The sequence below is a fragment of the Garra rufa genome, chromosome 7 (genome assembly GCF_049309525.1).
Source record: "Garra rufa chromosome 7, GarRuf1.0, whole genome shotgun sequence".
Taxonomy (NCBI): domain Eukaryota; kingdom Metazoa; phylum Chordata; class Actinopteri; order Cypriniformes; family Cyprinidae; genus Garra; species Garra rufa.
In genome coordinates, this window is record NC_133367.1 from 36,770,235 (window position 1) to 36,794,529 (window position 24,295).

At 38.3% G+C, this 24,295-nt stretch overlaps 1 protein-coding gene across 1 annotated transcript in view; it reads left to right on the plus strand.

Annotated features, from left to right (window-relative positions):
- Positions 1-2,898: 2,898 nt before the first annotated feature.
- The window catches only part of add3a (adducin 3 (gamma) a), a 110,997-nt gene continuing 89,600 nt past the window's right edge, over positions 2,899-24,295 (plus strand). The window contains exon 1 of the mRNA XM_073843706.1: positions 2,899-3,034. The gene's annotated coding sequence lies outside the window, so the exon portion shown is untranslated. The remainder of the gene's footprint in view (positions 3,035-24,295) is intronic.

Here is a 24,295-nt window from a genome sequence, read left to right on the forward strand (position 1 = left end):
TATATTGTGAAATGATATGGCAAGGGCCCCACATTTGGATTCTGTACTGTGCCCCAAATCAAGAGCCCACTTTCATATGTCTGTGCTATTCTGGTGCAAAAATATGGTAGGGGCCCACAAAGGCCTCTGGGGCTTTCATGTGTTGGTTCTGTGCACTTATCTAAATCAGAAGAGCCAACTTTCATATATACATGATATTCTGGTACGAAAATGGTAGGGTCCCCCCAAAGGGGCTCTGCCCCAAATCAAGAGCCCACCTTCATATGTCTGTGCTATTCTGGTGCAAAAATATGGTAGGGGCCCCAAGGGCCTCTGGGGCTTTCACATTTTGGTTCTATGCTCTTATCTAAAACAGAAGAGCCAACTTTCATATATACATGATATTCTGGTACGAAAATGGAAGGGTCCCCCAAGGGTCTGTGAGACGCTACATTTAGGTTCTGTACTCGTCTACAAATCAAAAGAGCCCACCAACATATATCTGTGGTATACTGGTGACATGATATGGCAGGGGCCCCACATTTGGATTCTGTACTCTGCCCGAAATCAAGTGTCCACCTTCAAATATCTAAGTTTTTTTGGTGTAAAAATATGATTTTGGATTCCAAGGGCTTCAGAAGAACCAACCTTCATATGTCCGTGATATTCTGGTGTAAAAATATGGTAGGGGCCCTCAAGGGCTTTTGGGGCTCCAAATCATGGTTCTGCGCTCTTATCTAAGTCAGAAGAGCCCACCTCCATATATATGTAATATTTTGGTACAAAAATATGGTAGGGTCCCCAAAGGCCTCTGAGGCTCAACATTTAGGTTCTGTACCCTGCTTCAAATCAAAAGAGCCCACCACCATATGTCTGTGGTATATTGTGAAATGATATGGCAGGGGCCCCACATTTGGATTTTGTACTCCTGCCCCAAATCAAGAGTCCACCTTCAAGGGCCTCTGGGGCTTGTCATTTTGATTCTGTGCTCTTATCTAAATCAGAAGAGCCCACCTCCATATGTATGTGATATTCTGGTATATATGTTAGGGGCCACCAAAAGGCCTTTGGGGCCCCACACATCATTGTATTTGTGCATTTCTTAACACCAATATCTATGCATCTAGTCAGTATAGGCAGGTATGTGGTGTTTTAATATTTTTACATTGTTTTGCCTTTTAGTTTGCTTGGTTGCAGAAGGTTCTGGAACTTGCCCTCAGTGACTCTGATTCCAAAGCCTTGACTCCTCAGAAAATGCAGAATTTCTGTTGCGTAACTCTCAGCTATACATTAGCAGAATGTGGCTTGCAGCTTCCAGCTTCTTGTCAGCTTTTGGACTGCGGGAGGCTTTCCCTCCTACATGAATAATTGGTTGCATATTGATTTTTAACGTCCCCTGAGAGACCCACACTTGCAGAGGCCCAGCTGAGGGCTTTCATTTGGATTTTCAGTGGTAAACAGTACACAGCCATACTTTATCCTCCCATAACTGTTGTTCTTCACTGTCTCCTTTGGTCAGCACTCCCTAGAAGAGCTCGGCAGTTCACTCAGCAATTAAAAAGACATCAGAAACCGCAGGATGGGTAGGAATGAGCTCTACGTGGATGCTTTGCAAGAATTAGGCTGGCCAATTTCTAACATTTTGTTTACTTTTACAACACTTGCTTTGGAGACTCCAACGGGAGCTTTTGAGACAAACTAGACGCACTTTTACTGATGACTTACTCAGCAGAATAGTAAGTAAACGCTCTATAGGCGAAGCTATTCAGATGCTAATTCAGTGTCACTCTCACTGTGTCTCTTTGTGCTTCTTTAGTTAACAAATTGACCCTTGGACAATCCTTCAACAATACTAAAAACACATTAAGATGATACGACCAATTGGGAGTCCCACGTCTTGTTCTGGAAACATTTTGAACTTTCTTTCAAAAATGTTGCAGGAGAAACTAGCCCAGCAGTAACTGTCAAGAGCTCCTTTACGATCACCAGCGACACTGGAGTCATAAAGTTTGTGGCACTCTTGGTGTCAGCTCTCACCAAACCAACTCTAGCATGTGAACCCTTTGAGAGAAACGTGTTGAGTTTGAATTTAATGAAGGTGAATTTATGGAGAATGCAAGAGTGGGTTTATTGAACCGCAGCTCTCATTCTTTCTTCATCCCTCGTTCCCCCAAAATTTTTCTTCAAATGCCAATCAACGTTTCTAAATATGAGAAGATTTCTGATCATGAGCAATGTGGACCTGCCTGGAAGCTAAAAAATGAAAAATCTTTGAGAAAAATTGCAGATATCAGATATGGACATAGACAATATATTGGTCCATCAGTATAGATAGTATTATTATGGGTGGCCTACAGTTGAATATTTCATAAAATTAAAATGCTGACTTCTCACAGTTTTGGATTAGATACAGATTTGGGTTTATCTCCGTCCATGCTAGCTCTCCATTTCTGATTGTGGATCTACAAAGGAAACTCTTGGCAGTCTTTCAGCTTTGAAGGCCACGTTAGCTTGTAAGACCTTTTGAAAGCTGCTTTGGCTTTGTTGCGGTCTGATGCTGGGCATTGTTCGGACCGGGTAACCCTTCAGAGACCAATGAATACCACATCTGAAGAAAGTGAGAAGACAAGAGTGCAAAGGGGGGAAAAGGAGAAGAGGGGGTTAGCTTTTTTCTTGCACCTCTCGCCTCCCTGCACCTCCCTTCAGTTCCAGAAAGCACTGCCAGAAAGACCAAAAAGAGGCAGAATCAGAGTGAAAAAAAGACTTGAACAAAAGCCAGCCGGCTGGGCTTTATTGCTGCGACGGCCTTCTACAATGTGCCGGGAGAATTTTAATCAGAGACCCCTCCCTTATGTGTGTGCGTCTCTTTCTCTCTTTCTGTTTCTTCCTCTCTCTATCAGCCACTCCTAACTGTGAAGATAAGTACAGTAGTATGATCTTCTCCTGTGGAGACTGGAGAGCCCATGCAGGAACGCTGGAAATTTGCACATTGAGAGTTTGAGAAGTGTGATTAGACACCAGACTCTGAGAACAGGAAGTTCTGGAACGCAAGCAGGTGAATTTTTTTCTCTTGTGATTTTTCTTCTCTGCTGAGGTTAGTGTGTTGTTATCTCCTCTGCATTTTCGAGGTGCATTCCTTTGCATTTAAGTTGGACCAGAGCTGCAATGCAGAGTCGCCTTGCCAAGCGCCACTGTCCTGATAAGTCTGCATTTTTTAACCAGTTTGTTGAAGAAATAAAGGGATAACTCATGCAAACATTTCTTTTGTCACCTTAATGTTGTTCCAAACCTATGGAGTGGTTGGAAAAATGGATTTCAGTGTTTTTGAATTGGCTTGCAAAACTTTCCTCAAGTGATTTAAATTTGTTAAAAACTTTTACATTCCTAACAGAAATTTGCATGTGTTGCAAAACTTTTGCATTTGTGTTTTTTTCCAAAAAAAATTTTTTAGATTCCCCAAAGAAATCTGCATTTGCTTGCAAATATTTAGCATTTCCCAGAAAAATCTGCATTTTCTTTACAAAACTTTTGGATTCCCCCTAGAAATTTGTATCTGTTTGCAAAACTTTTGGATTCCTCCTGTAAATTTGCATTTGCTTGCAAAACTTGTGGATTCCCCCTAGAAATATGGATTCATTTGCAAACCTTTTGGATTCTGCCTAAAAATCTGCATTTGTTCGCAAAACTTTTAGTTTCCCTGTAGAAATTTGCTTCTGTTTGCAAAACTTTTAGATTCCCCCGTATAAATTTGCATTTGCTTGCAAAACTTTTGGATTCTGCCTAAAAATTTGCATTCGCTTGCAAATTTTTGGATTCTGCCTAGAAATTTGCATTTGTTTTCAAACTTTTGGATTCTCCCTAGAAATTTGCATTCATCTGCGAACTTTTGGATTCTGCCTAGAAATTTGCATTTGCTTGCAAAACTTGTGGATTCCCCCTAGAAATATGGATTCATTTGCAAACCTTTTGGATTCTGCCTAAAAATCTGCATTTGTTCGCAAAACTTTTAGTTTCCCTGTAGAAATTTGCTTCTGTTTGCAAAACTTTTAGATTCCCCCGTATAAATTTGCATTTGCTTGCAAAACTTTTGGATTCTGCCTAAAAATTTGCATTCGCTTGCAAATTTTTGGATTCTGCCTAGAAATTTGCATTTGTTTTCAAACTTTTGGATTCTCCCTAGAAATTTGCATTCATCTGCGAACTTTTGGATTCTGCCTAGAAATTTGCATTTGCTTGCAAAACTTGTGGATTCCCCCTAGAAATATGGATTCATTTGCAAACCTTTTGTATTTGCCCAAGAAATGTGCATTTGCTTTCAAAACTTTTGGATTCTCCCGATTAATTTACATTCGTTTGCAATACTTTTGGATTCCCCCTAGAAATTTACATTCGTTTGCAAATCTTTTGGATTCCTCCTAGAAATTTGCATTTGCTTGCAAAACTTTTGGATTCTGCCTAAAAATCTGCATTTGTTCGCAAAACTTTTAGTTTCCCTGTAGAAATTTGCTTCTGTTTGCAATATTTTTGGATTCCCCCTAGAAATTTGCATTAGTTTGCAAAACTTTTAGATTCCCCCGTATAAATTTGCATTTGCTTGCAAAACTTTTGGATTCTGCCTAAAAATTTGCATTCGCTTGCAAATTTTGGGATTCTGCCTAGAAATTTGCATTTGTTTTCAAACTTTTGGATTCTCCCTAGAAATTTGCATTCATCTGCGAACTTTTGGATTCTGCCTAGAAATTTGCATTTGCTTGCAAAACTTGTGGATTCCCCCTAGAAATATGGATTCATTTGCAAACCTTTTGTATTTGCCCAAGAAATGTGCATTTGCTTTCAAAACTTTTGGATTCTCCCGATTAATTTACATTCGTTTGCAATACTTTTGGATTCCCCCTAGAAATTTACATTCGTTTGCAAATCTTTTGGATTCCTCCTAGAAATTTGCATTTGCTTGCAAAACTTTTGGATTCTGCCTAAAAATCTGCATTTGTTCGCAAAACTTTTAGTTTCCCTGTAGAAATTTGCTTCTGTTTGCAATATTTTTGGATTCCCCCTAGAAATTTGCATTAGTTTGCAAAACTTTTAGATTCCCCCGTATAAATTTGCATTTGCTTGCAAAACTTTTGGATTCTGCCTAAAAATTTGCATTCGCTTGCAAATTTTTGGATTCTGCCTAGAAATTTGCATTTGTTTGCAAAAATTTTGGATTCTGCTTAGAAATTTGCATTTGTTTTCAAACTTTTGGATTCTCCCTAGAAATTTGCATTCATCTGCGAACTTTTGGATTCTGCCTAGAAATTTGCATTTGCTTGCAAAACTTGTGGATTCCCCCTAGAAATATGGATTCATTTGCAAACCTTTTGTATTTGCCCAAGAAATGTGCATTTGCTTTCAAAACTTTTGGATTCTCCCGATTAATTTACATTCGTTTGCAATACTTTTGGATTCCCCCTAGAAATTTACATTCGTTTGCAAATCTTTTGGATTCCTCCTAGAAATTTGCATTTGCTTGCAAAACTTTTGGATTCTGCCTAAAAATCTGCATTTGTTCGCAAAACTTTTAGTTTCCCTGTAGAAATTTGCTTCTGTTTGCAATATTTTTGGATTCCCCCTAGAAATTTGCATTAGTTTGCAAAACTTTTAGATTCCCCCGTATAAATTTGCATTTGCTTGCAAAACTTTTGGATTCTGCCTAAAAATTTGCATTCGCTTGCAAATTTTTGGATTCTGCCTAGAAATTTGCATTTGTTTGCAAAAATTTTGGATTCTGCTTAGAAATTTGCATTTGTTTTCAAACTTTTGGATTCTCCCTAGAAATTTGCATTCATCTGCGAACTTTTGGATTCTGCCTAGAAATTTGCATTTGTTTGGAAAACCTTTGGATTCCCCTTGCAAATTTGCAATTTCTTGTCAAATTTTCCCCAATTAAATGTGCATTTGTTTGCAAAGCTTTTGGATTCCCAAATGAAATTTGCATTGATTTGCAAAACTTTTGGTTTCCTCCTAGAAATTTACATTTGTTTGCAAAACTTTTGAATTCCCCAATGAAATGTGTATTAATTTGTAAAACTTTTGGATTTCCCCTAAAAATTTGCATCCATTTGCTTGCAAAAGTTTCAGATTACCCGTATAAATTTGCTTCGCTTGCAAATTTTTGGATTCCCCAAAGAAGTGTGCATTTGTTTGCAAAACTTTTGGATTCCCCCTGCAAATTTGCAATTTCTTGTAAAAATGTTGGATTCCCCAATGAAATGTGCATATGTTTACAAAACTTTTGGATTCCCCCTGCAAATTTGAGATTTCTTGTAAAATTTTTGCAAACAAATGCAAGCTTCTAGGGGGAATTTGTAGAAATTTGCATTTGTTCACAAAACTTTTTGATTCCTCTTGGAAATTTGTATTCGCTTGCAAAACTTTTGGATTACCCCTATATATTTGCATTTGTTTGCAAACTTTTGGATTCCCCCTAGAAATTTGCATTTGTTTGCAAAACTTTTGGATTCCCGTTAGAAATTTGCATTTGTTTGCAATACTTTTGTGTTCTCCCAAAAAGTTGACCAAGTTTCTCCAGGGAACGTGTTTGCTTGCAAATATTATGCTTCTTTTTTTTTTTTTTTGCAAGTTTGCAATCATATTGTTTTCCCCCAGCCGTAAAACCCTCGTATTTCCATCTCCAATGATTGTCAGGTTAACAAAAAAGTTTTATGAGAATGCAAAAACACTGGAATTTTTTCCTGCAGTCTCATTTTTTCCCCATCACCATGTTCCATTAGAGAGTCAAAATTTCATTTTGAGCTAACTGTCCCTTAAGAACGAGTTTGCATGTGAGCTCCTGAACCTCGACTGTGGAGGTGAGTTTGTATATTATTGTTGAATTCAAACTAAATTCTCAGAGCTGTCATCTTGCAGTCGGTCAAATAAATAAATCATTAGCGGACAAGGCAGCAACTCTAGGCCCGATTCCAACTCTGAATCAAAGTCAGATGAACTTGCTTCAGCAAAGCAGTCTTTTCCTAAGCGGTCCGCATGGAAAAACCTTGACAGATAGATCTTTGTGCAGGTCAGAGGTCAGGGTGTCGACAATATGCTTCAGTTTAATAGCAAAAAGAGCCATTTTGCCTGAGGGCTGACTTTTTGTGTTTGTGTATTGCTTAGCAAAAAAGGTGCAAAAGGGTGTTGAAACTGATGCTGAAACAAGGCCCTGCCGTGTCATCTCACTTCTCCAAACACTGCCTGAAGGGCAGCATGCGAGGATTTGAGTACAGCAGTCAGCAGGCGTGTTTGTCTTTCATATGTTTCTGTTTACCGATGTGATCTTAAGTGGGCATAAAAGCAGGTTGCTCGCAGGCCCTTTGGCCCATTATGCTCTGTGTTTCCAGATGAATGCTTCCCGTTCATAGATGAAATACTGTGAAAACCACACCAGTCCACATGATTGCTGCTGCCCTCTGTATAAACTTCATGCCCTGTGTTTGAGATGGAGACAAATTCTCTCTTTGCTAAAGTAAATTATACAGGGCACTGTTTTATTCAAGTAAATCATCTTTTTGAACTATTCATTAAAGTACAATTAGTAAGAGTGATTTGTTTTGGGAATTTCGACTACACTTATTGTGCTGTATGTTTTTGAGTTTAAAGAAAAAGAATCGGTTCATAAGAGTCATTTGTTTTGGGATTTTTGACTACATTGCTCATTCAGGATCTTTTAAGTCACTAAAAAGAACCGGTTCATAAGAGTCATTAGCTTTTGGATTCAGACTACACTGGCTGTGCTCTATGCATTTTGAGTCACTAATAAGAGCTGTTACATGAGAGTCATTTGATTTGGGATTTTGGACAAAACTGCTTGTTCACAAAGTTTATAAGTCACTAAAAAGAACCGGTTCATAAGAGTAATTTGTTTTGGGATCAGACTACTCTGCTTGTGCTGCATGTTTTTGAGTTTGCAAAAAGAGCTGGTTCATAAGAGTCATTTGTTTAGGGATTCAGATGTCACTGCTTGTGCTGTGTGTTTTTGAGTCCAAAACCAAGAGGCAGTTCAAAAGAGTCATTTGTTTTAAGATTTTGGATTACACAGCTCGTTCAATATGTTTTTTTAAGTCACTAAAAAGAACTGGTTCATAAGAGTCATTTGTTTTGCGATTTGAACTACTCTGGTTATTCTGTATGCAATTTAAGTCACTAAAAAAAGAAGTGTTTCATAGGAATCATTTGTTTAGGGATTCAGATGACATTGCTTGTGCTGTATGTTTTTGAGTCCATGAAAATACAGTGCCTTGGAAAAGTATTCATACCCCTTTATTTTTTGTCACATTTTGTTTTGTTGCAGCATTATGTTAAACTGCATTAAATTAGTTTTCCCCCACATCAATTTACACTCCATACACCATAATAATGACAAAGCAAAAAAAAGATTTGCAAATTTTACCAATTTATTAAAAATAAAACATGAAATAAGTACACTGCATAAGTATTCATACCCTTAACTCAGTACATAGTTGAAGCACCTTTACAGCCTCAAGTCTTTTTGGGTATGATGTGACAAGCTTTGCACATCTGCATTTGGCAATTATCTGCCATTCTTTGCCTCACCTTTTCACCTCTCAAGCTCTGTCAGCTTGGATGGGGGCTGGCAGACATTTTCTAGAGTCCTAGTTGTTCCAATCGTCTTCCATCATGGATAATGCTTCTGTCAACCTTCAATGCAGCAGATTTTTTTCTGAACTCTTCCCTAGATCATTGCCTTAACACAAGTCTGTCACTGAGCTCTACAGGCAGTTATTTTGGTTTTTGCTCTGATATGCATTTTCAGCTGTTAGACCTTTTCTGAGAGGTGTGTGTCTTTCTAAATCATACTCATTCAAATGAATTTGCCACAGTTTAGCTCCACTCGTGTGTAAGTGTAGTAACATCTAGAAGCAATATGAATGGCCCTGAGCTAAATTTTGAGTGTCCCAGAAAAGGGTATGAATACTTATGCAACGGGATCTTTTCATTTTTTTTTTTTTTTTTTTTAAATTTGCACAAATGTTAAAAAACAGTTTGCTTTGCCATTATGAAGTAGGGAGTGTAGATTGGTGTGGGAAAAAAGTAATTTAAAGTAGTTTAACATAAGGCAGCAACATAACAAAATGTCAAAAAAATGAAGGGGTATGAATAATTTCGTAAGGCACTGTAACTGGTTCATAGGAGTCATTTGTTTATAGATTCAGACTACACTGCTTGTGCTGTATGTTTTTAAAACCAAAAAAATGAACCAGTTAATAATAGTCATTTGTTTTGAGATTTTGGACTACACTGCTCATTTAGTATGTTTTTGAGTCAATAAAAGAACCGGTTCATAAAAATCATTCTTTTTGAGATTTTGTACTACACTGCTTGTGCTGTAGGTTTTTGAGTCACTAAAAAAGAAGCAGTTCTTAAGAGTCATTTGTTTAGGTATTCAGACTACACTGCTTGTGCTGTTTGTTTTTGCATGCAACCTGCAAGGACAATTCAATTGAAAGATGTTTCTTTTCATTCTTTAGAGTTGTATGGTCTTCTTTAATTCAATCAAATATGGTAAAATAGGAATTCTTTTGCAATAGTGCTGAAAGTGGGTAGTCTTGCCCCAAACTCAGGTGACATACAGGCATATTTTTTGCTTTTGGATATATTAGGGCCATCATAGATACCTATTTCTGTCAAATCTATTCAGTGGTTAGGACTCCAAAACTCGGCTTTGAAAAGAACCTTTCTTTTTTCTGTTGTCATGTAGTATTTACTGTTTCCAGATTGACACTTGTTTCATTTATGTAGTGTTTTTAAGTTATGTTGGTGTTGAAGTAGAAACATGTTGAGATACTTGAGACTTGATTACTTGAAGAAAACAAAATGCCAAATTGCTGTGTTCACACATTGTTGTTTGTCTTGTCGCAGTGAATAAAAAAAATGTGCTATCCTAAGTTTCAGCTGAAAAATGAAAACACATGCAAGTGTGTGAACCCTCGTGAAGATGTATAATTATGAACAAGTTTTGCCCTATATGACGACAACCATGTCAAACACCGGTAAAGCGGAAGAGCCCGCTCTTCGAGTCCTCAGGCGAAACGTAAATCATTCATTTATCCCGTTTACAGTGTGAAAAGATGCAATCACTCAACTTCACAAGCCCTGCCCACACATCCCAGAATCCCCAGAGCTACTCAGATATGTGCACAGATGTCATTAAAGAGTCAATAAACTAAAGAGAGTGCCGCTTTCCCCATTGCTAAAATTCCTGACGACCGTCCCAAGAGATTTCAAAGCTACACTTCAAGAGAAATTTTGCATTTCGCCAAAGGTCATACAGTATCCAGTTGCCTGTGGTTTCAGCACTTGGAGTAAATTACTTTACGTTATTACTTTTGCTTTTTAAACTGGGATCTGAAATTGACACCGTCACTAAAAGCTATAAATCATAAGTTATTTAGTAGTACATCTCTGTAGAGCCATGATATTTTCAACACTACTTTAAGCGTCATAAATATTGCCTTATTTTTGCTTCAAGATATAAAGCAATCATTTTAGGTTGTTCTTTGTTTGCAAATCGTATCAAACCATGGTTCGTAACTGGACAGATCCTAACTTGAGATGTCATGTGACTGATGGTAAAAGTTATGCTTGATGCATTGAGTGTAAATACTGTTATGTAACATTCCCTTCATTGAGTCACTGCTGTCCTTCAGCAATTTGATCAATCTAGCTTTAATTTAAAGTTAAACAACTGGAAACCTCCCGATCCCTTTGTATTTGCAGGTGTGCATGTAACATATGGATGTGTGTCTGTGTGACCATGTGTGTCTTGGCGGGCCGTAGCCCCTAGAGTTTGTAGACTAATGATGTTTGTGTGAGACAGATTGAGTAATGTGGAGTCAGGCTCCATGATAAACTGAACCAAATGGATTTGGGCTGGGCCTGGGCCCACGGGCCGGGACTCAGGGCATTCTTCTGCAGTGATGTAGATGCGACATGCTTGCAACAATCAAAGAAAAACATCAGTTTTTGTACAGAAAGGGTTTATGAACACACTGAAGTTATTTTTGTGTCATCAGGCCAAATTCTGCTTGATTTAGGGTGGCAGAGCCTGATTTGGCAGGAAGAGAGATTGGCCCACGAGGATACGCGTATGTGCGTCTGGTTTCACTTGGAGCTCATTTGGAGGACTACGGTGATGCAGGAGTTAATCACTGTTTCCTTGTAGCAATATACAGTTCTCTTAGGCATGTCTAGAGGTTTATGTAATGCAACATTTGTATATTTTTGTTTTTGTTCCTAATATAATACTTCTGGCCCATACAGTAATACCGATAAACATGTCGATAATTCTGTTCTATAGTCTATGTCTAAATAAAATCGCAGTACAATGCTAAAAAAGTTTACATTCATTTTAAAATCAATTTCAAAAAGTTATTTTAAATGTAACAAGTGAATTTAAGCATCAAAACATTCTAATGTACTAAATGAAAAAGTAAAAAATTGTGTTATAAAATTATAAGAATATGCAATGTAATGCGACATTCCTATATTTTTGTTTTTGTTCTTAATATTATAATTATGGGCCGTGCAATAAGCCGATGCTTATGACTGCTAACCGATAAATATGGCAAAAAAAAATTCTATAGCCTTTTGACTAAAATACCAATAGAATGGTAAAAAAAAAAAAATAGCATTAACTAAAATTAAAAAGTGATTTTAAAAGCTACAATTGAATTTAGGCATCAAAACATTCCAATATACAGTAAAAAAAAAAAAAAAAAAAAAAAATTATATATATATATATTCATTTTAAAATATGCGAATATTTTACAAAAAGTAGTGTTATAAAATGATAAGGATATGCAACGTAATGCAACATTCCTATATTTTAGTTTTTGTTCTAATAATTCTGGCCCATTGAATAAGCCGATAATTATCATAAAAAGACCGCTAACCGATAAATATGCAGATAATTCAATTCTATAGTCTTTTGTCTAAGTAAATTAGCAATAAAATAGTATAAATTAATTTTTAATTAAAATTTTAAAAAGTTATTTTGAATTCTGCAAGTAAATTTAAGCATCAAAACATTTTAATGTACGTTATGAAAAAAGATATTCATTTTAAAATATGCAAACATTTTGTCAAAAAAAGTGTTATAAAACAAGAATATGCAACTTAATGCAACATTCCAAAATTTTTGTTTTTGTTCTTAATATAATAATTCTGGCCCATACAATAAACCGATAATTATTTTCATATAAATGACAGATAACCGATAATTATGCAGATGATTAAATTCTATAGTCTTTTTTAAATAAATTAGGAATAAAATGGTGTAAAAAAGTTTTAAATTAATTTTAAATTAAATTTGAAAGTAATTTGAAAAATGCTACAATTGAATTTAAGCATGAAAACATTCTAATATACAGTATAAAAAAAGAGATTCATTTTAAAATATGCGAACATTGTGCAAAAAGTAGTGTTATAAAATGATAAGGATATGCAGCGTACTGCAACATTTCTATATTTTTGTTTTTCTTCTTTAATATAATAATTCTGGCTCATACAGTAAGCCGATAATTGTCATATAAAGATAAATGTGCCGATAATTCAATTCTATAGTCTTTTGTCTAAGTAAATTGGCAAAAAAAGTTATAAATTAATTTTAAATTAAAATTTTACAAATTATTTAAATTCTGCAAGTAAATTTAAGCATAAAAACATTCTAATGTACACTATGAAAAAGTCTATTAATTTTAAATAAAGTGAACATTTTGCCAAAAATAGTGTTGTAAAGTAATACGAACATGCAACATTCCTTTATTTTTGTTTTTGTTCTTAATATAATACTCTGGTCCATACAATAAGCCGATAACTATTGTCACATTATAACCGATAACCGATAAATATGCTGATAATTACATTTTTTTTTACTTAAATGAGCAATAAAATGGTAACATTTTAAATTGAATTTTAAAAAGTTATTTTAAATGCTACAAGTGAATTTAAGAATCAGAATAATGTAATGTATAGTATGGAAAAAAATATATTCATTTTAAAATATGTGAACATTTTGCCAAAATTAATGTTATAAAATAAGTATATGCAACATAATGCAACATTCCTATATTTTTGTTTAATAAGCCGATAATTAAATTATGTAGTCTTTTGTCTAAATAAATTGCCAATAAAATTAGTTTTAAAGTAAATTTTAAAAAGTTATTTTAAATGCTACCAGTAAATATAAGCATCAAAAAAATCTAATGTACAGTAGGAACATTTTTTTTATTTCAAAATATGTGAACATTTTCCCAAAAAATTACAAATTGGCAGGAATGTGCAATGTAATGCAACATTACTATATTTTAGTTTTTGCTCTTAATATAAAAATTCTGGCCCATCAGTATGCCGATAATTATTGTCATATGACCGCTAACCCATAAATATACCGATTAAAAAAAACTTTTACATTCATTTTAAATTTAATTGAAGTTATTTTAAATGCTACAAGTGAATTTAAGCATCACTAAAAATGGGATATTAGCATGAACAGTGAATATCCAAAAACAGCCAATACGATTCAATTTAAAAAGGTAACATTATTTTGATAGTCCACTTTACACACTCTACTAACAGTAAGTAACTTTGCAACTACATGTCAACTAGCAGTCATTAGAGTATTAGTAGACTGTCCGTTTAATATCTTCTAAAGTGGACTATCAAAATAAAGTGTAACCTTTAAAAATCTCAGATATCGGCTAATAACCGATATATCGGTAACCTATTGGTATGCATATAGATACATATATTCTTATATCCCAGTATCCATATGTTGTCCAGATTGTCTTGTGTTTCTAATATTGTATTTAATCCAAGATGTCAGCAACACACCTGGAAAAAGACAAAGTGACTGACACTTTTGGTGCGCATGGGATTCTGATCCAACTCCCTCTTGACCCATCCCACTATCACGCCACTCGCATTCCTCCATTCAACCCCTCAAAGTCTCATTTCCTTCCAGATTTGCTATCTGACACAGAATGCCAGGTCTGATTCGGTGCTGACAGTGATATCGTGACAAATCCAGGGAACGATTCCCTGTCTGCTTCACTGATCTTCATAGGAGATTGTGGATTTGAGCTGAGGCAAGAAAAAGATCTGTTCATATTTTCCGAAATGAACTGAAACAAATATTTTGAATGATGTTTTCACTGTTCCGTCCTTGCGATGAACAAGTTGTGGACACTATTGACTTTCATTGCATGGACAAAAAGACAAAGACACTCAAAAAAGAGAGGACACACTCAAGCCTCTTACTGCAACATTGAAAACCCTGAAATCAGGAAACTTTATGTGGGTTCAAAATCCATGTAATGTTTTTCATGACAACAGCCAACCCTGTGGCTGCGTTGACAGAAGAAAGGGACAGGAAATGTCAGGCCACGAGGCCACACATACGGCATGTGAACCATCGCCACAGGGGGACAGAGAGGGAGAACTGTGAGAGTGCAGAGGGAAAGTCTGGACTAAGAGGGGCGAGAAAAGAGGCAGAGATAGAGGGTGGGAGAGCGGAGGGATGAAGTCATGACAAAGTTTAAGCTGAGCTTTGGGCCTCTGTAGCCGGCTGGAGTCTTCAGGGAGGGAAATGGAATATCCATTGTTATCCAGGAACCACAAGGCCAGAACACGTAAAGCAATATTCCCTATTCTGTATCCCGTCAAACCCACCTCCCCACTATCTTCCAGAAACATCATACACTTTCAAAGAAGAACAATTTTAAGTGGACTTTAAAAGCTAGAGATGAACAGTAAGCTCGCAGTAAGATCTTCCCACATCCAATCAACAAACAATGGATTGAACCAAGACCCCACCCTACTTTTTCTTTTTCTTTTCCAGTAATCCATTTTACGTCACAATGCAGAAACATTCTTTCCAATACATTGCAACTTTAACTGATTTATCGGTTCTTGGCTTTGACGTGAAAATAGTTGTCGACTTATTAATATTGGCCAGAATTTTTGTGTCTCACACACACTAGCTGGGTTTCCATCCAAAGTTGCGAATTTAACTTGTGCGCAAAACTGGGATATTGCATAAAACCTTTGCAAATAAGCACCATTTCCATCCAACGAGTCAAAGAGAACAAAATCGAATTTCCTGATAAAATGTAAATATGTATGTTTATAAAATGTAATAAAAAAATGTGCATATATAAGAAATGACCTGTGCCTCGGAGCAAGCAGACAAAAAACAATAATTGTGGTCATTGCTTTTAGCGGTGGATGCTTGTTGTTTGGAAACATAGTCGTTTGCCGCCAGACTTTGTTCGGGCATTTAAGAATGAACACAACAACATTTCAGATGCTGTGCAACAAGATCGGTCTGCTGGTAAGTCAGGTTATGCCATCCCATAACGCAAAGTGCTCAGCAAACACGTTTCCATCCCATTATTTGCATTAACCCTTTTTCACACAAGTCAAAAACCACCTCAAGCAAGCATGTAAACGTTTTTGCGGATTAAGTGATTTTCTTTCGAAATTTGTTGATACTTCAAAATTCGTATAAAAATAGGGTGGTGGAAACGTAGCTACTGGGTTTTTGTGGTTCTTTGAGTGACCGATGATTGCTGACTTGCTCAGATCCTGTTAACACATGCATTACTTAGAGTCACTCTTCTAATCTCCATCTTATTGTATCCTGGCTTTTATTCACTCAAACTGTAATCCTGCTTTTAGTCGTAGTCATAGTCTTAGTCTTTCTTCAAAAAGCCTGAAAGGATTTCTTGAAACAAGCATCTGACCATCCCGTGTGAGCATTTGTTACTCCATCTTTTATTTAATTAAATTATTAAGCATTGGATTTCAGGGTCAGTAACCCTTTCACAGTTGAGAAAGCACCCCATGCTCAAGATATACCAGCTGTAGAGAGACAGAGAGATGCGGAGGTTATGAATTGCACCGGCTGTTGTTTTTTTAGAGCATTGTCATTTCCTCTGCAGCTGGAACATGCAGGGGAAAACAACACAGACAGTTTTGGAAAGCTAAACATTTACCCAGCATGAGTTTGGGTGTTCCTCTGTGGAGCATCACAGAAAACAAGATCAGGATAGATGGACAGAATCTTTTGTCAGTCGGTTATGGAAAATGGCAGTTTTGCACAACTTTCCGGACAACCAGGTATGTGGTAAAACTGAGTAGTCATGCAAACCCTAGAAGAAGCCATTCAGAATTCCAATGTAATGCGCCCTCAGGCTCATGAAGAGCTCTTGTATGTTGAAGTCATGAAAGAACACCACTTTAAAACTCAATATTGAGTCTTCTGGACCACCCAGTGTCCACAAGACCCCCAGCAAAGGAGTTCATGGAGACTGTTTTGAGGCCAGACCTCTTTGCAGAAGCCATCTGATGAACATTTTGTGAGTAAACAGTCCTGTTTATGAAATAAACAACAGTAGTGTGGCTTGGCTAGGCTCCAGGCCTTGGACAACCAAGTAGTCCTGATCTCTCTGTGAGACTTTTAGGTTAAACATTTAGGGTGTGTTCACATTTGGCACGTTTGGTTCGATTAAAATGAACTCTGATGCGATTGCTCTGTTAGTGCAGTTCATTTGAGTAAGTGTACACGCTGCCATGCGAACCCTGGTCCACACCAAACAAATGGACCGAGACCGCTAAATAAAATGAGTCTTGGTCCACTTCCAAATGAACTGGTGAGGTTTGAATGAAATATAAACCCAACACAAACCCCCCCAAAAAAATAACCAAAAACAGGAAGTAAAGACAGCATGCAATGTTATGCGACATGATTTTACAAAGGGAACAAGTGGTGTATCCAAAACAAAATGAGCAGATGTGGAGAAACAAGGAGGTAAAGTGCCTCAGGTTGTAAACGTATCACTATGCCTTTAGGTTCATGGTAAAAAATGCCAGTGTGAACGCTAAGTGGACCTGACCCAAATGTATCATTTTCCTTTTGGGTCCGGACCAAATAAACCAAACGAACCAAACTACAACACACCCTTAGAATTTCTTCAGATCTTTGTTGCATCTAACAAAAATTAAACTAGGTTTAAAGTTGAAGTATTGGTTGAGATGCCAGGCCACTTAAACTGATTGCAAACAAGTCTACTTTAATTTGCTTCAGGACTCTGAATAAAAATTCTAGTCGTTGACTCGAGATTTATGGTGTATAATGCAGTACGTCAGGATCTGTATTACGGACTTGCTTGCATTTTGGCAGGTGGAGAGCAGAGTTATGGAAGCTATTAACATTCTGTGGCTACATGTGGACACTTGTTTATTTTTCCATATGTGGGTGGGGCAGGGAGAGCATTGCACTGTCCGTCATTGAAGACTGAGAGAGGCTCTCTGACGGGGCCTGAACCCCTCCGCCCTCTCCACTCCGCCGAACAAAGAGCAAAGACAAACGAGTGCTGGGAGTCAGTGAGGTGGAAGAAGAGAAGCATTAGTACTGGTTGGATGGGTGGAGGGATGGCAGCAGTGAGGAATAGGAAGAGATGGAGAGAGCAGGGGCAAAGAAAACAGGATAACAAGACTATGCAGGGACGTCCCAGTCCAACATATCTAGCAATAACTACAAATTTTGCACCTACTTTAGAATAAAGTCTTGGGAATAATTACACCATGCAGGCTGTCCTTAAAAGATCTTTCCACTGACCGTCACCAAACCTCTTTCTGCCATAATGGACACAGTGTAGTGTTTAATATCTCCTTGTGTATGTTGTAAATCCATTTCAGGGACAAAAAATGTGGAAATATGAGAGTCATCCACCAGTTCTGAGCTCACACGATCCATACACTGCTCAGGACTGTGAGAGGGAGAGATGATGCCTTAAACAGAGAAAGGGAGAGAGAAATAAAAGAGAAACTGAGATCATAGAGGGTGTATGAAAGTGATATTCCCCCCATTGGTCACTGCTGAGAAGTGAGACAGTCTGGAAGGTTTTTATTGGTTTACCAGTGACCAGTAAATTCAGACACATGCTGCCTCACCTTTAAAAAATCCTGCTGTGCTCACACTCCTCATGTCTCATATTCTGTCTCTTGATCTCAGGGTTTCTTTGTGGCAAAAGCATTCATCCGGCCAGGTAGGCCAGTAGCCTGTTTATACATTTACATGTGTGTGAGAAAGGTGAAAAAAGGTGGGAAGTGAAATAACATTCAAGAATGAGGTATTGATACTTGTGTGGAAGTACTGTTTACTTTGGGGACAAAATTGTCCTCAAATGTTAGCTAAATCAGAAAAAACCCTTGTCCCTGAAGATAAGAAATATTACATCTGAGAAATGCATTGCAGCATTTGCAGTATGATCTCTCTCTCATACTCTCGATTGTTCCTCTCTCCCTTCATGACGGTCTTTTGTGCTTATTGAAGCTCACATTTTGTGACACGTTGTCTTGTGACTCAAATCCAGCCTGTTGAGGAGAGCTGGATGATTTAGCTCGGCGTAGATTCAACACTCAAAAAAAAAAAACATTTCCCCAGCACAGGATTGTATTTCAGTCTTTTGGCCTTTGAGGCATGTGGGATCCACACCCAGCACCTTTTATGAGAAGATATCTTCATGCTTGAGTTGGCATGGTCAAGGTGGCTGATTTGTGATGGGCAACTTTGCAGAAAGGAAACATTTTACAACCTGTCTGGATCACTACAGCACTATCACGGGTGTAAGGTATCAAGGGATTTTACAGACTGTGATGCAGTTCTAAAAACTTTCCTTACCTTTTTTTTTTTAAGCCACATCCTCACTTGCTACAAATAACTTGTCTGGGTTACATAACGTGTATGTGTTTACAGTCAGCTGCAAGGAGAGATCCCTTGAGCAGTCAGTACCATCCTCCCCGAATGGTCTACACTCATTCATTACTCCTTCACTCCATGGGATGTTGAAGGAAACAGCTGGAAGCAGTGACCCTTAGTCTTAAATCAACTCATATGACTGAGCGCAACCTACTCCATTGAAAAGGCACTGACGTGCCCCCTTGGACCAGCTCAACGACCCTGACTGTGACAGCTGTGTGCATTGGTGGTCCATTGTCAAGGCTCTTCCTGAGGAACAAATTTTCCGAACTTGTGGGCAGGGTCACTGGTGAAATTTACAGTGTCCGGGATGACGTTTTTTAGAAGTAGGCCCGCTTGTCTGCAATCCAAATGAGTAGACTATATCTAGGAACTCAGTTCTAGGAACTAACCAGCATGGTTCCTAGAGACCAATTTCCCCCTTGGGCCATTTTCCTGGTAGCATTCACATCGGCAGCAGAAACTCTGAAGCAGCGTACACTTACGTCACTGGTAGTTCCTATAGAACCATTTTAGACTCTTATCTGAAGTAGGAGCTAATTTAGTTCCCCAAACGGAGTTACTACAACTAAATACATTCCTAGTTCCTGCGGTGCAAACGTGTTAAAAAGCGTGTACTTCCACCTATAGTTCTAGGAACTATGAAAAGGTTCCTCTACGAAAGCCCCTATAGAGACTCCCCATATCCTGGACAACTTTCCAGGTTGTCCACCCACTGATGACAAGTCCTGTTTGTGGGAAATGGATGACTCGGGTTTATTTTATGTTGCATATAATTGTGCTTGGATTTGAATGTTGTTGAACTTGATGGCAATTATTTTCTTAATGTTCTAGAATTCTAGACTGGAATTCAAAACTGAAAGACGACTTGTGAGTTTAGGATTTACTGTTGGTTCTGAGTCACATATTACTCACGCTTCAGTCTATTTGCCTGTCATCCCAGTAGACAGTGCAGACTCTGGCTGGATGCCTGTGACCCTGCAGGATCCCTTTGTCTGTCAGGAAGTTTGGCTCCTTGCTTTCTGTCTCTTGAGTTCTCTTGATCTGCCTCGTCCCAACTGCAGAGGCTCATCGTCACTCAGACATTAATGGGCAATTGCGCAAGCAATAGAAAGTATTCTTGTCCCTTCTCTATTTAGTTGTCTTGTTCTCCTTCCGAGGTTTTGCAAATCAAGCAAATCTAGTGACAGGTCCTGTTTTCCCTTGAATGGACAAAGCAAATCCCACAAACTCTTATATATGTTTGGGAAGCGCTGATCAGGAACTGTGGTACGAGCTGAATGGTGTTTCGGCAGGAGGCGGTGCTGCATAAATGGATTTGGCAGGGGAAGTGATGGCTCCTGCTGCTGGGTGAGCGGACGTCTGTGGGTCTCTATCTTGGCCTTTACTGCTGGTTTAGCTTGGAGCTGACCTCCTGCTCACTTCACAGGGGCTCCGGAATTTTCCAAACCCCTGCCGATTGGTGTTTAGCATTGATACGCAGTGGGGCATCAACAGTTCTCTCAGAGAAATGGAGAAATAACCACCTCGGTGGGGACTTGATTCACTTCCTCCAGCTGAACTGTCTTCTATTACAAACATGCCAGATTGGAACAGAGCCTTGCAGCTTTCAGTGCTAGTTAAAAGATCATTGATAATTAATACATTATCTTTAAAACCACAGATTTCCTTTCATCATAAAGAGATCAATTCTGATCTTGAATATTGAGAACCACTGTTTGGTTTAGTTGACATCCTTCTCAGTTAGCTTTTTCCCAGTTTTCCCCTGTGAATTAATTTGTTTCTCAAGCAACTTGCAGCGATATTCTACAGTCCTCACTCTTCCCAGACTTTGTGAGTTACACCTCTTGCCTATTACTTTATGATTTCCTGCCCTGATAGTTCAATTGGTAGAGCATCAGACTTTTAAAGTTAAAGTGCCTGTTCAGGCGAAGGGCTGTCATCTTGTGGCCAGTCTTGGCCTAATGATTAGAGAGTCGAACTTGTAACCTGAAGGTCTCAGGTTCGAGTCTTAGTACCGGCAGGGATTGTACATCCAGCTTTCTTCCACCTTCAGTACCATTACTGAGGTTGAGACCCTTAACCAAGGCAACCCCCAACTGCTCACTGGATGCCGCAGGAAAAATGACTGCCCACTGCTCCGGGTGTGTGTTCAAGATGTGTTTGTGCACTTGGATGGGATAAATACAGAGCACAACTTCCAAGTATGTGTCACCAAGCTTGGCCACACATCATGTCCTTTCTTCCTTTCCTGATTGTAGGATCTGAACAGGATCCCCCATCATTTTTGTCTTACCAGAACAACCCTTAGACAACAAATCCAGTATTTAACCCAACCCAAGAGACATTAGTTTACATCAACAGGCCAGAAAGTAAGCAATGCAGGAAACCATACAGCCTTTGCTGATCGCCTGCATCTAAACTTGCTTGTAGCCTGACTATTCAAAACAAGCCCAGAAAGAACTGAGATCAAAGTGTTCAACAAGCCTTTCAGAAGGCTCTCTTGCCTTTCAGATGAGACCCCCTGAATAAAACAAGTTTTTTTTTTCCTTCAGTTGGGGGGAATTCCTGAGCAGGACATGACGACCGCGTAGGAGAAAGTTCTGCGTGATTCCTTCATTCAGTCTGTGTGCTTTGAAAACACAAAGAGACCCAGAGGAAAGAAAGCTCATAACTCTCCTCAGTAACCCTTCGTCCTACAAATTACTCTTTCATCTAGTGGCTGAAAGGGCCAAAGGTCAAGTTCATGACCTAGCATGTATTTGTTCACGCCTCTGGGACACCTATGAAAATCTTCACCTCTAGCTAGTTACTCGTAGCAGGTGGCTGATGGCAACATCTTAATCTGGTGAAGGGCTTGACACGAGGTCTCGTATGAAGACGGAAGATCATTGCATATAATTGCACGTTTGCTCCATTACTTCTTAAAGCTTTTGTACACATGGTTTATGTTATCGTGTGTTTGAGATGTTTTCTATATATGAGTCCATTGAAGATGGTAAAGAGAACCATATGTGAAGTTTGAAGGAAGGGGAGGAGGGGACTTACCCAGGTTGATTGCTCTCTTAGGGCATGAGGTGGGGCTGCAACATACATCTCCACTGTTTGCGTTTGTCTCCCTGGAAACCCTGATAGTTCGGCTGAGTGGACAACAGATGTTTTGAAGTGAGTGTGTGTGTGTGCGCAGAGGAGTGGTCATACAAAACTTGTGAGAAAGTCTTTTGGCTCATGGGGTAATACATCATTGTCTCTCTCTCTCGCACATACACACGCTGTTTCTTTTTCTTGACTGCGCAATACCCTTCCAGGAAACAGTCATCCCTTCCTTCGTCCATGCAACTTTGAATGTTTCAGTTCAATATTGTTCGTCGACAAGTTGCAAATCTACTGTCACAAGTCCTGGACAAGGTCAGAAGTTCAGCTTCATCCCATGAACTTGGAGTAATCATCTCTTTCATATCTTTCTCGATCCCACAATGGACGTGATGTGCCTGTGAAATTAAATTTTTTTAGATTGCAACAATGGCATCTGCAGATGTGAATGAGCCTCTTGTTCCCTTTGTCTCTCTAATATTCTTTTTTTTTTATTTACTCATTCCCGTGCCAGAAATGTTGAAATGGCTCCACAGGGACAGTGAGATGCTTATGCTGTGCCAAAGGTTGCCTATTGACGTTCCCTTTGTTTCTGAGTTCACCAAACTGTTTTGAAGCTGACCTAGCCAGATGAGAATATGCTGATATCAAATAAGTAAAATGTTAGCTGAGACTAACTGCAGTTCCTTAATAGTTCAGTTAACGAATCTCTTGCTAGTTTTGATAAAGAACAAATGGAAAATGATGAATTGTAGTGTAAATTATCAGAGGGTTTACACTGTGACTGCAACTAATTAGCCACAAATTGAAGTTGTGTATGTTAGTGATTCAGTTCCTCTAAAGCCAAGATTTCCTACTACGAACAGGTTTGATAGCACCATGTGATATTTACCATCAGGATCTAATCTGCGCCTCTAAAATGATTCTGTCCCGAGGGGCTTGAACTTGTGTGGTCATGACATTGAGAGTCACAGCAGTGCCATGTGATACATCGCAGCACACAAACATCCTCTTTATCAGTTTATTTATCAGCGTCATCACAAAATGAGGCGTATTACACATGGGTGAATGGTTGTTGGATAGTTAGTGTTTGTTTGGTAAGTCAGTGGTAAGTGTTCAGTCTATCTTTAATTTCAGTGAAATAAAAACAAAGCAACAATCTAGCAAAATGTATAGGTGCTAATAGCATTACTTGTTGTATTGTGAACGGTTGCCATCTCTGTTATTCAGAATTACAGCTTAATGTCTTTTTTGCGGCTTTCGTGATCTAAAGAGCAACGTGTCTCTCTCTCTTAGTCATCGTCCATTACATAATCCCTAAACATGAATGAGTGAGCGAGCTAACAGGTTATTAGTGTGAAATTAATGTTGGCACTACTTTATTCTGAAAAGGCTTTGATCTGCTTTGAGAATAATAGGATACCAAGAATAGCTAATTAAATGCAGATCTGTAGCAAGATGAGAATGTACTGGATTTTCAGTACTTAAGGTTATTCAAGATTATTATCAGTCTTAGGTGACTTAAAGTGGCTATATTTTGCACTTATCTTTTGTGTTGTTTTTATAGCTTTGCACATTTTCGGAAATGGTCTGGGTGGATGAGGGAAGAGGATTTATATTGTAAACTTTAAAGTATGACAGCATTGTACATCAGACTCTTATTTCAAAAGAGCAAGGAAAATCCTGTTTTCCATTATGGTCTCTTTAAAGTCTTTTTCCCGTCCTGTGATGCTCTGACACAGACTGGATTAAAACAATCAGAAATCGGCTCAAACTTCAAACAGTTCAAGGTAAAATCATCTCCCTTGAGAAGCCCTCTCTAGATAAAGCATACAATCACAGAGAGTTCACGGCTGAGTGAAAACTACAGTATTTGTCAAGCTGCATCCGCTGTTATTGGAAAAGTTGGTGCACCTAGCAGGAAATTTCACCTTTTACTCTCCGAGCAGGTCAGATTGCGGACAAAATATGATGGTAATGTCACTTTTATCCAGCCCACATTTTTTAATATCTAGGCCTACGTAATAAGGTTGCGCGTTCAAAAAGTGTTTGTTTATTTTTTGTGCATTTCATTGGTAATTATTACGTCATCTGTTTAGAATCTGAAAAATGACAACATGCAAAGATACAGCAGAGACTGTTTATCTACTGCGTGCGTGTTTTCAGGATGGTTGCTTCATATGTTACGCTTCGTACACTTGGGGAATTCATTGACGGCTGTCAGGTGAGGCTGCAAAGCTACAGGCGGATCTTGGCACGCGCTTGTACATCAGCCATGAACTTTACTGTCTGGCTGACTGACAAAGGCGAAAATATGATACTGATATGTGAGAATACCAATATAGTCATCCAAGAAACAGTCTTAAGAATGTAAATATGATTTCAGACACACTATAGACAGTC